Below are 13576 nucleotides of genomic sequence, written 5' to 3'. Positions count from 1 at the left end.
AGACTGTAGATAATTAATTTTACTTTTTAATCATAGCATAACACACCTGTAATGTACAAATCAATCTTATTATATATACTAGCCTGTTATCATCACTCGCCCGCAGGTCCTCTTCCTTGTGGTTCAATAATTAGTCATAGGCTATATGGAATAAAGGGGCACTGAGATTAAGGCAAACCGTTTAATTTTTCTTGTGTGTGATGTTTGTCTTGTCTGCAAGTTCATTTTCAAAGACAGAAGAAGGCCACAAGTAGCACAGAAACTACAGCACCTCCAGAAGCCACTGAGACCAACGGCACTCCAGAAGCTACTGCCACTGAGACCACAGGCTCATCAAAAGCCACAAGACCCTGGGGCCAGAAAGCAAAAAAAAGACAAAGTGAAGTATATTTCCTTATTAGTCAGTAATGTTTTATTAGAACTGTGTTAATAAGTATGTTATCACAGAACTATGTTTTTTTAATATAGTACCAGTCAAAAGTTTGAACCCACCTACCCATCCAAGAGAATGGGAAAGCGTGTCCAAACTTTTGACCGATACTGTATATTCTAAATTAGTAATTTAGACTAGTAAATTAGTAAACTTACTGTATTTAAATATTAAGCATAGCGTCAGTTCTGGCAGGTCACATTAGTCAAGCTCGAATCAGCTGATCCACGTCTACCTATAGGAATACGACGCCTATATACAGTAACGCCTATTACTGTATACATGTATAAGCTCCTTCAGTATTATCAGCAGCTATCGCGTTTCTCAGGAGCGAATTACCCTCCTCCATCCCCAGCTCCACCTCTCGTCAGTCATTATAGCATTCTGATTACCCCTGAATCAGACTTAAATTCTCTTAATTATATTGTACATTCAAATGAATGAATGATATCTGCAATACTTTTATGTCTGCTCTTATGATTCTATGCTAGGCTGCATGGATGCGCTGGGAGTTCTTGCCCAGAACAGAACCATACCACCAATCCAAACTATATGCTAACTGTCAATCATATTTGACGATAGTGGTCTTGACAGAAATAGTGTTTAATAAAATGTGGTATCTTGTATGTTTTTTATACAGATCCAGTCCAACAGAGGGTAGCCAGCAAGATGAAGCAAAAAAAAAAGTGTTAAGTACATTTTCTCTATTTAAAATGATATGATGTATCAACTACACATTGATTCTGCCGTCACAGTTAGGTATTGTCTATACTGGTATATTGGTATACTTATTTCAATGTTATATTGACTGTCTTTCAGATGAGTGTCCAGAATGCTGTAGGAGAGTGAGGCAAAACAACTTTGACTACTCCAAGGTTTTGAAAAGAAGAGTGAGAGAGGTTTGTCTTTCTAAAGCCTTTTCAACTGTCTTGCTTTATATCAATGTACTTGCATTCACTCATTATTAATATTTAAATCCTTTTTGATTCTACAATGAATAAGGCCCTGTGTCCACGAAAGCGTTTTTTCACGCGACTGGCATATTTTTCCAATAGTTTTCAGTGGGAGCGCCGCTGAGTGTCTTTTTCACGCTGATGCACTGAGCATTCGTCGTTTTTTACCGGTCGCCAAGAGTTGAAGAATGTTCAACTTTGGGTAAAATGCAGCGCTCATCACTGTCACATTTTACCCAGCTGTCCAATCACAGTGGAGGAGGGGCGGGACTATCTTGAAAATACATTCGCCAAAGAGGGACATACCTGGAAATTCAAGCTTCGCCTTTTGCGTTTTACACTCAGTGACACTTTACCGGTCGCCAAGAGTTGAAGAATGTTCAACTTTGGGTAAAATGCAGTGCTCATCACTGTCACTTTTTACTCAGCCGTCCAATCACAGTGGAGGAGGGGCGGGACTAATAACACACAACCGCCACACTCTGCTCGTACAAAGTAAACAGATGACAACAACAAGCATAATAATTAAACAAAATAGTTTTAAACTAGAGCCAGAGCAAATACTTTATAATCTATCGACATTTTTATATAGAAACAACACAGAAACAAACAATCTGTGAAATGAGATACTAGTAACACTTTCGCGAATATTCCGTATAATAACAACAAGCAAAGCATCTCTACTGAAAACGGCTAAAAACGGTTTGGTGGACTCTGGCTAAAAACGGTTTGGTGGACACACAGCCTTAGCCTGACTACGTCAGACTTCGTACTTCCGCTCAATTTCAGTTCGCTTCTGTACTCAGTCTGAGATAGCGACCGTTTTCCCTGTTTTCCTCCGGCCTCAAAACAGCCGGCCAATCAACGAACAGAGGGCGGGCTGAGAGCCGTGACGTAGACGCTGATTGTACCGTGGATGCGTAGATTTACTTCACATAATCTGCAAAAGTCGTTCACAGCCATGTTCACTCCGGTATTTCGCTCGATGGTTTTGTTTTCGCATCATACATGTGTTTGCAACACGGTCTCACCCCTATTCGTCACATACTGCCGTTTGGTCATTTTCCCCTCACGTACCAAAGGCCGACGTTGAGGGTACCCCCTATTCGTCGCTTGACAACGGAGAGGGTCATCCGATAGATTTGAGTGCAAATCCCTCATCTTTGAATTTTGAAGAAATGGGGTTACCCATCCAGCGGTTTGCCTGCGCTGGAAAGTATGGTTTTAGGCGACTGATTTTATGCTGCAAATGTGTATTTTGCAGTAGCGTGCGGCGCATATTGTTACAATCATTCATTGGTGCGGTGAGCATACATTTTCGTGGGGCAGAAACCCTTGTCTGAATCGGTATAACGACTTTTCCTTTCTCTTTTTTATATAATTTTGGGTTACATTAAAATTATATATTACAGGACTTTATATTTGCTGTATGCTTAACACATGCCTTAATTTAGGTGGGATATTTTATAATTGTAGATCACATAGTTTGATCATTTCCCCCTCACGTCCATAAGCCGACGTTGAGGGTAGCTACCCCCATTCGTCGCTTGACAACGGAGAGGGTCGTCCGATATTTGAATGCAAATCCCTCATCTTTGGATTTTGACGAAATGGGGGTTATCCATCCAGCTGGAAAGTATGGTTTCAGGCGATTAATTATGCTGCAAATGTGCATTTTACAGTAGCGTGCGGCGCATATACTGTTACAATCATTGGCGCGGTGACCATACATTTTCGTAGGGCAGAAACCCTTGACTAAATCGGTATCACGACTTTTTTCTCTCTCTCTCTTTTTTTTTTTTTTATATATAATTTTGGCCTACATTAAAACGACATAATTGCAGGACTGCATATTTGCTGTAGGCTTAAAACATGCCTTAATTTAGGTGGGATATTTTGCCGATGGTATTTCAATTTGCAATTGCTTATACTATAGTGAGCCTACAACTTTGCTTTTTTTTTTGCGACAAAAAAAATAAATAAACAATATTCGCCTACTTTTATAGAACTTTCATCTCAATACTGATTATGATGTTGTAATAAATTAAATAGCCTACTGCAGAAATGTTTATATTGCTTAATATGGACATATCCTTTGGCAAAGTGATGGATGCATTCTGGGAAGTGGTGTGTTTAAATGTAATGGCTACATATACCCGTGTTTCCTTCACTTAGACATTTATGCTGACCCTTTAAAATTATATTAAAAAATATTATAAAAAAATATTAAGACTGTACTTTTTAATTATGATTGATATTTTGGCGCAATTTTGTGCAACACGTCACTGTGTGCGACCATCGCAGAAACCATTGCCCAGCGCGATTCCACCACGGTAAGTCGCTTACAACAGTCTCATAAGAAAGAGAAATGAATAAGCATTTATACGTCCAAAAGTAATACAATTACGAGTTTATAAAAAAAAAAAACATGTTGTAGGCCTATATATATATATCAGGGTACCGTCGTCGGTGTATGAATGAGTGAATGAATGGGTGAATGAATGGGTGAATGTGAGGCAATCTGTAAAGCGCTTTGGTGGCAATGAGTCTGTTGCAAGCGCCTATATAGTCCATTTTGTGTGGAAATAAACTCATAATTTTATTTTGGACGTGTAAATGCTTATTGAGGGATTATTGGGGATATATATATATATATATATATATATAGTTTAAGTCTGGCAAGGCAAAGTTTATACAAGTATCCTGATCATGTTATTCCTGTTTGTTTATCCAAACACAAGGATGTGTTCAAAATATCATGAACCCTAGCTCACACAAAAACTTATTTTTAAAGCCATTTATTTTTTATGATATTGTGATTGCATGAATGAACAAGAGCACCATTTACTTAACTTCTTAGCCTAGTAGTTATTCATATTGTAATATGTAGTTTGGTGATCTATTCTTTTTTGATTTGTTCTTCTCTTTCTCTGCAGGTTCCTTAATCCCTGTCCTTTTTAAAAAAAAACATCACCTCATTACATCGAAAAAAAGGCACTTTTAAGAGCCACATTTGTCTTGTATTTTGTTACTCTCTCTACTGTTGTATTGTGTTCTCTCTCTCAGATCATCCCGGAAACAAGCAGGTAAGATTTTTTCTACATTAATGTTTATTAAAATGTAGACTCCAGATCTAGTTTTGTATCTTGGAAAGGTATACAACATAATCACAAGTCATGGGTCTGAATTAGAATATATCTGAGGTTATTATTACGTACCTGTGCCTAGCATCAGGTAAAGTTTGTGTCATTGAGTGTAAAAAGCAACAGCTTTTTTGCTACAGCAGGTCCCAGTCACAGCCAGAGTCGAAAGACTGGTGTCTCTCATGTCAGGGCTCCGGAAACCAGTGCGGAAATGACCATTGACTTTCCTTCCGTTACTGCAGGTGTGTTATTTATTTTGACTTCACTGGTTCAAAACAGTATGTTCATTTATTATAAAATCGCCATTGTTCAATGCTACTGTTTTTAAATATTGTGCATTGTTTTAACAGAGTCCTTCCTTCAAGAGCTTAAACGCTCACTGGGTGAGGACATACATGAAGATGAAATGGCACTTCAAGCCTCAGCAGACTGGTCGACTCGAAAGAGCCTCATATCAGGGTGGTGGGAGAAAGAGAGACCCCGACTGGTCAACACCATGGTGGCTCGACAACATGCGGCAACTCGGATCTGCCAACATTGTGGAAATGGTCCAGCCGTTATCCGTTGTTGTGACTGCCGACCACACCCATTCCTCTGTGGCCAGTGTGATGTCAGGGTCCACCAAGGTCAAGTGTTCCACAACAGGGATTCGATGACACTTGCATTTTTTCATCCATTGCCTCCCACAACTTGTGTTGTGGAGAGGGTTCTAACCCAGTGTGGTAAGTTGTAGTTTTTAAGTCACATTCTTAGACTTGACTGAAAAACGAAATGCTGTTTTCTGATCGGTCGATGAAGCCGTCAAGTGCATCTTGTTTAAAATAGTTTCCAGTAAATAAATGTTATTGTTTAATTCTCATCCATGTGTTTTTTTGTTTGTTTTAAGAGCGTCTTGTTCCTTTGGAGATGCCAGAGACAATATGCGGTTGTCTACAAGTATCATCCAGTGTCATCGCAGGACAGTCCATAGTTGTGGTTACAATGAATGGTAAGAAGAACTTTATGGGTTTGGGTGGGGGTCACTTCTGTAGAATTTTCTTTTTGATTTTCTCTGATTTTCTTTATCATGGATGGAAATCCAGAGGTGTCAATAGGTTGTGTGTTGATTAGATTGGCTGGGCCCACCTATGTGGAGGAAAACAATTAACCTTTGTTTGAATGGGGATAGTTAATTTGCCTGACAAAATGTTTGTAGAAGTGTCCTCCTGATCCATCCTTAGTCAAATGTTCCCATATCAGTTGTCAGAATGACACAGTTTGGTCTGTCAGAATTAACTTAGTGTATATATTTCCTTCTTTTTCCAGGGCGATATGATCTCAGATTGCCTCAGATTATATGCAAAGCATGTGAAGCCACTTGGAGTCCTGGAGTGGATGACCTGATCCGTAATGACAACTGGCCTGCCACTTCTCACTATTCAACTGTGTACGCAACAGATGTCCTTTTTTCTTTTGAAGAGCTGAAGATGGCTGCACCAGGGATGTCTAGCCAAGCATTTCTTAGAATGCTGGATCAACGCACTGTTCGCTTTGGCCGTGTAAGTATTTGTGGTAATAATTGCGTAACTCCATATATAATACTATGAGGGCATGATGATGATGATGATAGTACACATGAACAGAGCCATTAGACCCTTTATAGACAACCATAAACTCATGTTCTCAAGGCCGGACTTACCATTGGGCTTGACTGGGCTCAAGCCCATGGGCCCCGCCCAATAGGGGGCCCCGCCCGTTTACGTTTGATTTTTTCAATAATATGTCAGTCATTTAATTTTTCATTTAAAGTTTGTTGATTGGTCTAGCATTGTTACCTGGCCCTGCCCTGCCATGAAAAATGTAATTTAATTAGCTAAATTAAATGTCAGTCATCTTGAGGTTTGCTGATTGGTTATTGGCAGTTACGTAGTGCCTCGTTTACTGCCGAACCGTTGAAAAAACCTGTCCGCATTAGACAGTAGCCGCGTTTCCATTACCCTTCAAATTGCGCAAATTGAAATTGCGAATTGAAAATAAGCACAATGGAAACACGTCAATTTCGCAAAAACTCCCGTTTATCGCAAAAAAGTTTTTACGCTCTCATGAGGAGGTTTTTCAGGCAATTCGAAAAAGGAATATTTCGCAAAACTGCTATGGAAACCGTTTTTGCGCATTTACAGTCACCTGACTTAGAAGACGCGGTGTGTTTGAGGTCCATGTATAGCTACGCAAATAATAATAATTTTATATTATTTTATTATAACATTTAATAGGCTATATTTAGAAGAGGCTTTTATGCAAAAAAGGAACAAAGCTGAGTGTGGAGCGCGCACTGCATGACACGGAGGCGCGAGCGCGAACACTTGCATTTTCCTATCAACAGTGGAAACAACTTAAAATAGCCTAGGCTACTCTATCATTTCTTGTCATACAGAAAATAATAATACATTATTCCCATCTACTTTTATTTGTGTAAACTCACAATAACAAGAAAATGTTGTGCTTTTGTAAAATAAAATAAAACAATCAGACGCTTTCATGATCTCCGTAAACTGGAGCGCGAGAACTGAAACAAAATATAGCTTATGTAGGCTAAAGCTTGAAATGTCCACTTTAAATCGAACAAATTCGAATCGAAAGCTAATACCTTCTGATTAATCCGTATGAAAGGTGCATTTCTCTCCAAAAGCGCATCTGCTTAACAGCGGAGATGGAGATGTGATTTTAGCCAAAACAATAGTTTATTAATAATATTAATGGCTCTTCTCATTCAGCACTGCGGGAAAAACATCAATTCCATGTTCTAATTTGGCCTTAGAAAACCAGTCAAATCGACATGTTTTCCATATTAATTTGTGAATATTTTAAATGTTTAATAAAGGGGCAAAAAGTCATAAACAAAAATCTGAAAATTCGTCGATATTTACTTTTTTGCGCAGCAGTTTGTGTAGCCAGTTCAAATTAAAATTTTGGTGTTCAACTTTGCGTTTTAAAAAGACAACAACCGTTCATTTTTCGTTTTTCAATTACGGGTTAAAAAAGGAAAAACGAATGGACACAAAAGTAGCCTACATGGATCGTTTGGACAGAATACGAGACAGAGTTCTTTATTAAATTCATAAAAGAAACAATAATTAGCCTATAGGAATACTGGATTCTAAATCTCAAAGAAATGCCACAATCAAAACATATGTTTTCCAGGTAAATAAGTGTTTTATTCTCATTCTGACCAAGACATTTGTGCATTGCAATAAACTTATGATCACTTTGAACTTTTTTAATCATTATTTATTTATTGGAAAAAACTTTTTCAAGCTTCAATCAGTGGTCATATAAATAAATTATTACGTTTTTTTAACATGTAACACTGTCTACGGTACCAGTCACCTTTTGAAAGTAGCTTTGCACTTCAAATAACGATTGGATCGATTATATTGTTACGCCACCAGATGGCGACAAATGACTTTTAAAAAAACATTTGTCATTGAATCGTTCATTCAGGAGATTCGTTAAAAAATGCTGATTCATCTATGAAGCAAGTGTATTTGATTGAGGAATTGAATCATTCATTCAAACCAAAGTTTTTTTTTTTTTTTTTTTATAATTCAGATTAATTAAACATTTTTAATAGACTTCAGCAATTAACATAAATTATGTTATTTTGTTTAGTTGTTTGTTCAGAATCGTGATCTCTATTTTTATTCTCAGTTTATCCAGAATTGTGTAGCTCTAATACATAGCTTGTGTATGTATCATTGTGTTCTATTTAAAGTAATGTATAGCCTAGAAGGTAGGGCCCGAAAGTGACTCAAGCCCAGGGGCCTCCACCAACCTAAGTCCTGCCCTGCATGTTCTCTCATCAGCAGTTTGCACTGAGACATTTATGGAAAAACAGGTCATTCTGAAGATCTCAAATTCAACTCCAATGGCTACCGACTTTGACATCTTCTCCCCAATATCATTTCCTGATCCCAGAAGTGTTCCCTTGGATTAATGGGCTAAACATTGCACAGGCTTAATTCTAAACAGTATGGAAGCCGTTGTAGCCCTCTTTGCGTATAGATTTAGACTGAATGTCAAACAATATCCTGTATGTTTAATGGCCAGGTCCCCCAAATACACCAGTGTATAGTGTATGAGTGAAGTTTACACATTGTTTATTTCCTTTGATATGTATTCTAAGGAGTGGTAACAAAGTTTGTACAAACATCCCAAAATGTATCCATTTAGAACATTTTACTTCAGTGTAGTATATTGTTTAATTTGATCCGTTTTACTGTTCTCTTTTGTTCTCTTTTACTGAACTCTTCTCACAGAGCGGAAACATCACAGCAGACAGCTTCCGGAAAAGCTTCTTGGAGTGGGAAGCTGTCCGATTCGAAGTGGACAAATTATGCCAGGAGGACCACTTTGACTGCCCAGCGTGCAACCCAGACATGCTTGCAGTATCCGTTGATGGAAACCGTAAGCACTACAGATTCAAGAGTGCAGCAAGGTACTGTGTGTGCATTGACGGTCCATTACTTTGAAAGTAACTGCTGTGAATTCAAAATCATATGAATATTTAAAGTTAAAGGTGCTGTAAGCGATGCCGGGAGTCGTAACTTCTTGTTGACATTCGAATTGTTGTCAAACAAAACGGAGGCTAGCTAGACCCTCCCTTCTCCTCATCCCGTCTCCTCCCTCCTCCCCTCCCTTCCGGCATAAAGGAAAGTCAAAGTAGTCATTACAAACAAAGTTAAGTTTTACTGATACTTCATTCAATGTGTAATGTCGCCAAGTTAGATAAAGGGTTTTATATATTGCAGAACAGAATGCAGAAAAAGAGAAACATTATTTTAAAATCGTTTTGCCACCTGAAGCTATAACTATAGCTCCCATACAAGGACGCAATAATAGCAAGATAACGTAGCTTCGCGTTTCCCAGTGAGCATAAACAACGGCGGCGGCGTAAACAAATTTAGTCAAAGTTGTCAACAGCCTATAAATGAACATTCAAATTCATAACAAACAGTGGATGAAAACAATCATTCACACAAATTGTCGCCCTACTGTGAATTTGCTTGATCATTTACAATAGAGATTGAGCTCTGCTAGAAACATATATGTTGTATTCACCAAAGTTAACGCTGACTGCATAGTTCTAGCTAATTACATCCTTGTGTTGGTTTGGCGAACATTAACGTCAATTTAGAAAGAAATATGGATTTACCTGTTCTGCAAAAACAGAGCAACTGAATGTGGATCGGAAGCCCTTCTGCCCGGCGGAGTTCTCCCACCTTTAAAAGGTTTTTCCGATGTAAATTCGGGACTTCACGTGTTCCTTATCCTTGTCCCTCTTCTTTGCAATTTGTTCATCGGAATGTCGTGTTTCGGCCATAATTCAAACTTCCCTCTTCATGCTTCTCTCTCCTCCACACACCCACTTCATGTGCACGCGCACTAACCCCCTAAACCCCACCCTCAAATACTTCTTGTCGGTGATTGGCTGGAACACTGTTTGTTGTGTTTCGTGGTGCGGGTGAGCCCAGTTTCTTTTTGTTGCCGTTTGTGGAGCCTGTGGTGTCTACAGAGACCGTGTTTTTTTACAGTGTGTTCAGGGGACAGGCAGCTAGCGGATAGTGAGGAGATGTTTGCTGTATGTGACAAAAAAATGTTTGGCCTAAAAAACGCGTGGCATCGCTTACAGCACCTTTAATATGTATCTCTTTTATTTAGATCGGAGGAAAAAGCCATCTTTGATGGCGTGTTCATCGCGAATGATGATGACGTTGCAAAATTCGTGGACTATGTCCATACCTCGACCAGTCATGTAAACTTGCACAACTTCACTATATTTACCTATAAAACACCACGTCCTACAGAGTACTTTGTTTGAACAAGTTTGGACTGTTCATCTTCCATGTTTTAGGTCTCTGGAAGAGGTGTCTGTGGAGGGCAATGGTCATCGGCGCATGAAACGTCTCAGAAGTCCTCAGGAAAAACAGACGAGGAGGGCCTGGAACTCGCTGTATGTCGTCATGGGGTTCTCCTTCGTGCCCTCAATATGTTCAGGGGGGAGATTTTTGCCTACCCCCTGTACCTACAAAAGCAAATGGCCTGTAAGCCAGTTACATTTTTTGCAATGGATGTGGCATGCAAATACTGGCCTTACCTCCAGAGAGTGACAGAGAAATGCCCTGAGCTTCAGGATCTCCTCACCATGAGGCCATTTCTTTCTGTTTTTCATGCCAAAGCTCATGATTTCAAATGTGAGGTAAGAAAAAATGATTGTCCATGACATTTTCTTTCCCTGAAATCCTGCATAAGATTGTTGCCACTTAGGTTTTCTTTTTTTGTTTTCTTTTCTAAAGGTAAAATGGAGTGGAGCATATCAGGAGGGGGCTGGTTCGACTCTTGGGGAAGAGGTGGAGCAGTGCAACGCCTTCCTCTCGAGGATTGCTGTTACGACAAAGCACATGTCAAAAGCAGGTAAGGTAACCAGTCAATTTTGATCCTGATGACAATGGTGAGCCACTTTGAGCTCATGCATATATGCTGACTCTGAAAATATAAAGCTCAGAATATTCAACATAAATGGATGGATCGATTACAATACCATCATCCTATTTTATTTGATGTGAGGATAATAAGGAAGGGCAGTGCAATATTAAAAAATACACATCGATTCTTTAGAATCGCGTGGAAAGACAGTATGTCACGTTATAAAAAGGCCCTAAAAGCGGCCAGGGCTGAGCACCTCCGCAAACTAATAGAAAACAAGCAAAACAATCCAAGGTTTTTATTTAACACCGTGGCTAGACTAACAAATAAACAGACGTCACCCGAACAAAATATCCCGTTACAGTTCAGTAGTAATGATTTCATGAACTTCTTCACTGAGAAAATAGAAAGCATCAGAACCACAATTGTAAACGTTCAATCTTCAATCGCGCCTTATAATTCAGCTTCAATTATCACCCCGCAAGAACAATTACAGTGCTTTACTACTATAGAACAAAAAGAGTTAAATAAACTTATCACTTCATCTAAAACAACAACATGTTTATTAGATCCTATACCAACTAAACTACTGAAAGAAGTGTTACCTGTAGTGGAAGAGCCTCTCCTCAATATTATTAACTCGTCTTTATCTTTAGGTCATGTTCCAAGAACATTTAAACTGGCAGTTATAAAACCTCTCATTAAGAAACCACAATTAGATCATAATAATCTAGCAAATTATAGACCCATTTCAAATCTTCCATTTATGTCTAAAATATTAGAAACTGGGCTCTTTCTTGCAACAAAATGATATCTATGAAAAGTTTCAGTCTGGATTCAGACCGCATCATAGCACTGAAACTGCGCTCGTTAAAATCACAAATGATTTACTTTTAGCTTCTGACCAAGGCTGTATCTCAATACTAGTTTTACATGATCTTAGTGCTGCGTTCGATACTATAGATCACACAATACTCTTAGATCGACTACAAAATTATACTGGTGTTCAAGGACAAGCACTAAGCTGGTTCAAATCATACCTATCTGACCGCTACCATTTTGTCTATTTAAATGGAGAAAAATCGATCATAACTCCAGTAAACTATGGAGTGCCGCAGGGATCTGTATTAGGCCCTCTGTTATTTTCAATATATATGATGCCACTTGGAAATATTATAAGGAAACATGGAATTAGTTTCCATTGTTATGCTGATGACACTCAAATATATATTTCATCACGGCCGGATGAAAACGCAAAATTTTCCAAATTGACAGAGTGTGTTAAAGATATAAAAGATTGGATGACGCGTAATTTTCTTTTATTAAATCCAGACAAGACAGAGGTAATACTTATCGGTTCAAAAAACCGCCCACAAAACCTCGCACAATACAACTTTAACATCATAGGATGTCCTGTTACATTATCCTCTACAGTAAAAGACCTGGGTGTTATACTCGATTGCAACCTGTCTTTTGAAAATCATATTTCATATGTTACAAAAACAGCCTTTTTCCACCTTAGAAACATTGCTAAGCTACGTAATATGCTATCAGTTTCTGATGCAGAAAAGTTAGTTCATGCATTCATGACCTCGAGACTGGATTACTGTAATGCTTTATTAGCTGGTTGTCCTGCATCCTCAATAAACAAGCTAGTTAGTCCAAAATGCCGCCGCTAGAGTTCTTACGAGATCAAGAAAATATGATCATATAACACCGATTTTATCATCACTGCATTGGTTACTTATAAAGTTCCGTATTAATTATAAGATATTGCTACTGACTTATAAAGCCCTAAACGGCTTAGCTCCAGTCTATTTAACGGATCTTCTATCACCCTATAATCCATCGCGCTCTTTAAGATCACTAAATTCAAGGCTTTTGGTCATACCTAGGATATCCAGAACCACCAAAGGAGGGAGAGCATTTTCACATTTGGCTCCAAAACTCTGGAATAGTCTTCCTGATACTGTTCGTTGCTCAGACTCGCTCTCCCAGTTTAAAACTAGATTAAAGTCGCATCTCTTCAGCCAGGCATTCATATAATCCCACAGTTCAAACTACAATCCGGCCTCTAGCTCATAAATGCCAGAGGAGAACTGGCCCCCGACTGAGCCTGGGTTCTCCCAAGGTTTTTTTTTTTCTCCATTAGGTCACCTGATGGAGTTTTAGGACACCATTTGGTCACTTGATGGAGTTTTTCGGTTCCTTGCCACTGTTGCCTTTGGCTTGCTCAGTTGGGGATATTTTGGGGATATTTAATTTAATTTTATCAATCAATAAATTCCTCTTGAAACAAACTTTGTTGTATTATTTTAATTTAATACTGTGAAGCTGCTTTGATACAATCTGTATTGTGAAAAGCGCTATACAAATAAACTTGACTTGACTTGACTATTTCTTCACTATCCTGTGCTATTTACCTAACCCTTTCATGGGACAGTAATCAAATGGCACAAGACAGCAGATTAATAGTTCCATAGTACTGTAAGTTATTATCTCTGAAAAGTTTGTGATTCAAGTCTGCACAGTTTCTTCTCCTACTGCTACTGGAAAGAAAGGTGATAATCTCATATTTTTTATTTTTG

The 13576-nt window shown here is 38.5% G+C and overlaps 2 long non-coding RNA genes across 2 annotated transcripts; both read left to right on the top strand.

The window, feature by feature from the left end:
* The first annotated feature begins 11 nt into the window (after nucleotides 1-11).
* LOC309491771 lies at nucleotides 12-1552 on the top strand. The gene is made up of 3 exons (XR_014203296.1): nucleotides 12-379; nucleotides 1071-1118; nucleotides 1250-1552. It is a non-coding gene; the product is annotated as an uncharacterized lncRNA (long non-coding RNA).
* A 4375-nt stretch (nucleotides 1553-5927) lies between these two features.
* LOC309491769 lies at nucleotides 5928-10307 on the top strand. The gene is made up of 3 exons (XR_014203295.1): nucleotides 5928-6064; nucleotides 8822-9000; nucleotides 10224-10307. It is a non-coding gene; the product is annotated as an uncharacterized lncRNA (long non-coding RNA).
* Nucleotides 10308-13576: the final 3269 nt, after the last annotated feature.

The sequence above is a fragment of the Leuciscus leuciscus genome (genome assembly GCF_965113295.1).
Source record: "Leuciscus leuciscus genome assembly, contig: HAP1_SCAFFOLD_550, whole genome shotgun sequence".
NCBI lineage: Eukaryota > Metazoa > Chordata > Actinopteri > Cypriniformes > Leuciscidae > Leuciscus > Leuciscus leuciscus.
Note: the sequence above shows the minus strand (reverse complement) of the source record. Positions and strands in the feature narration are given on the sequence as shown.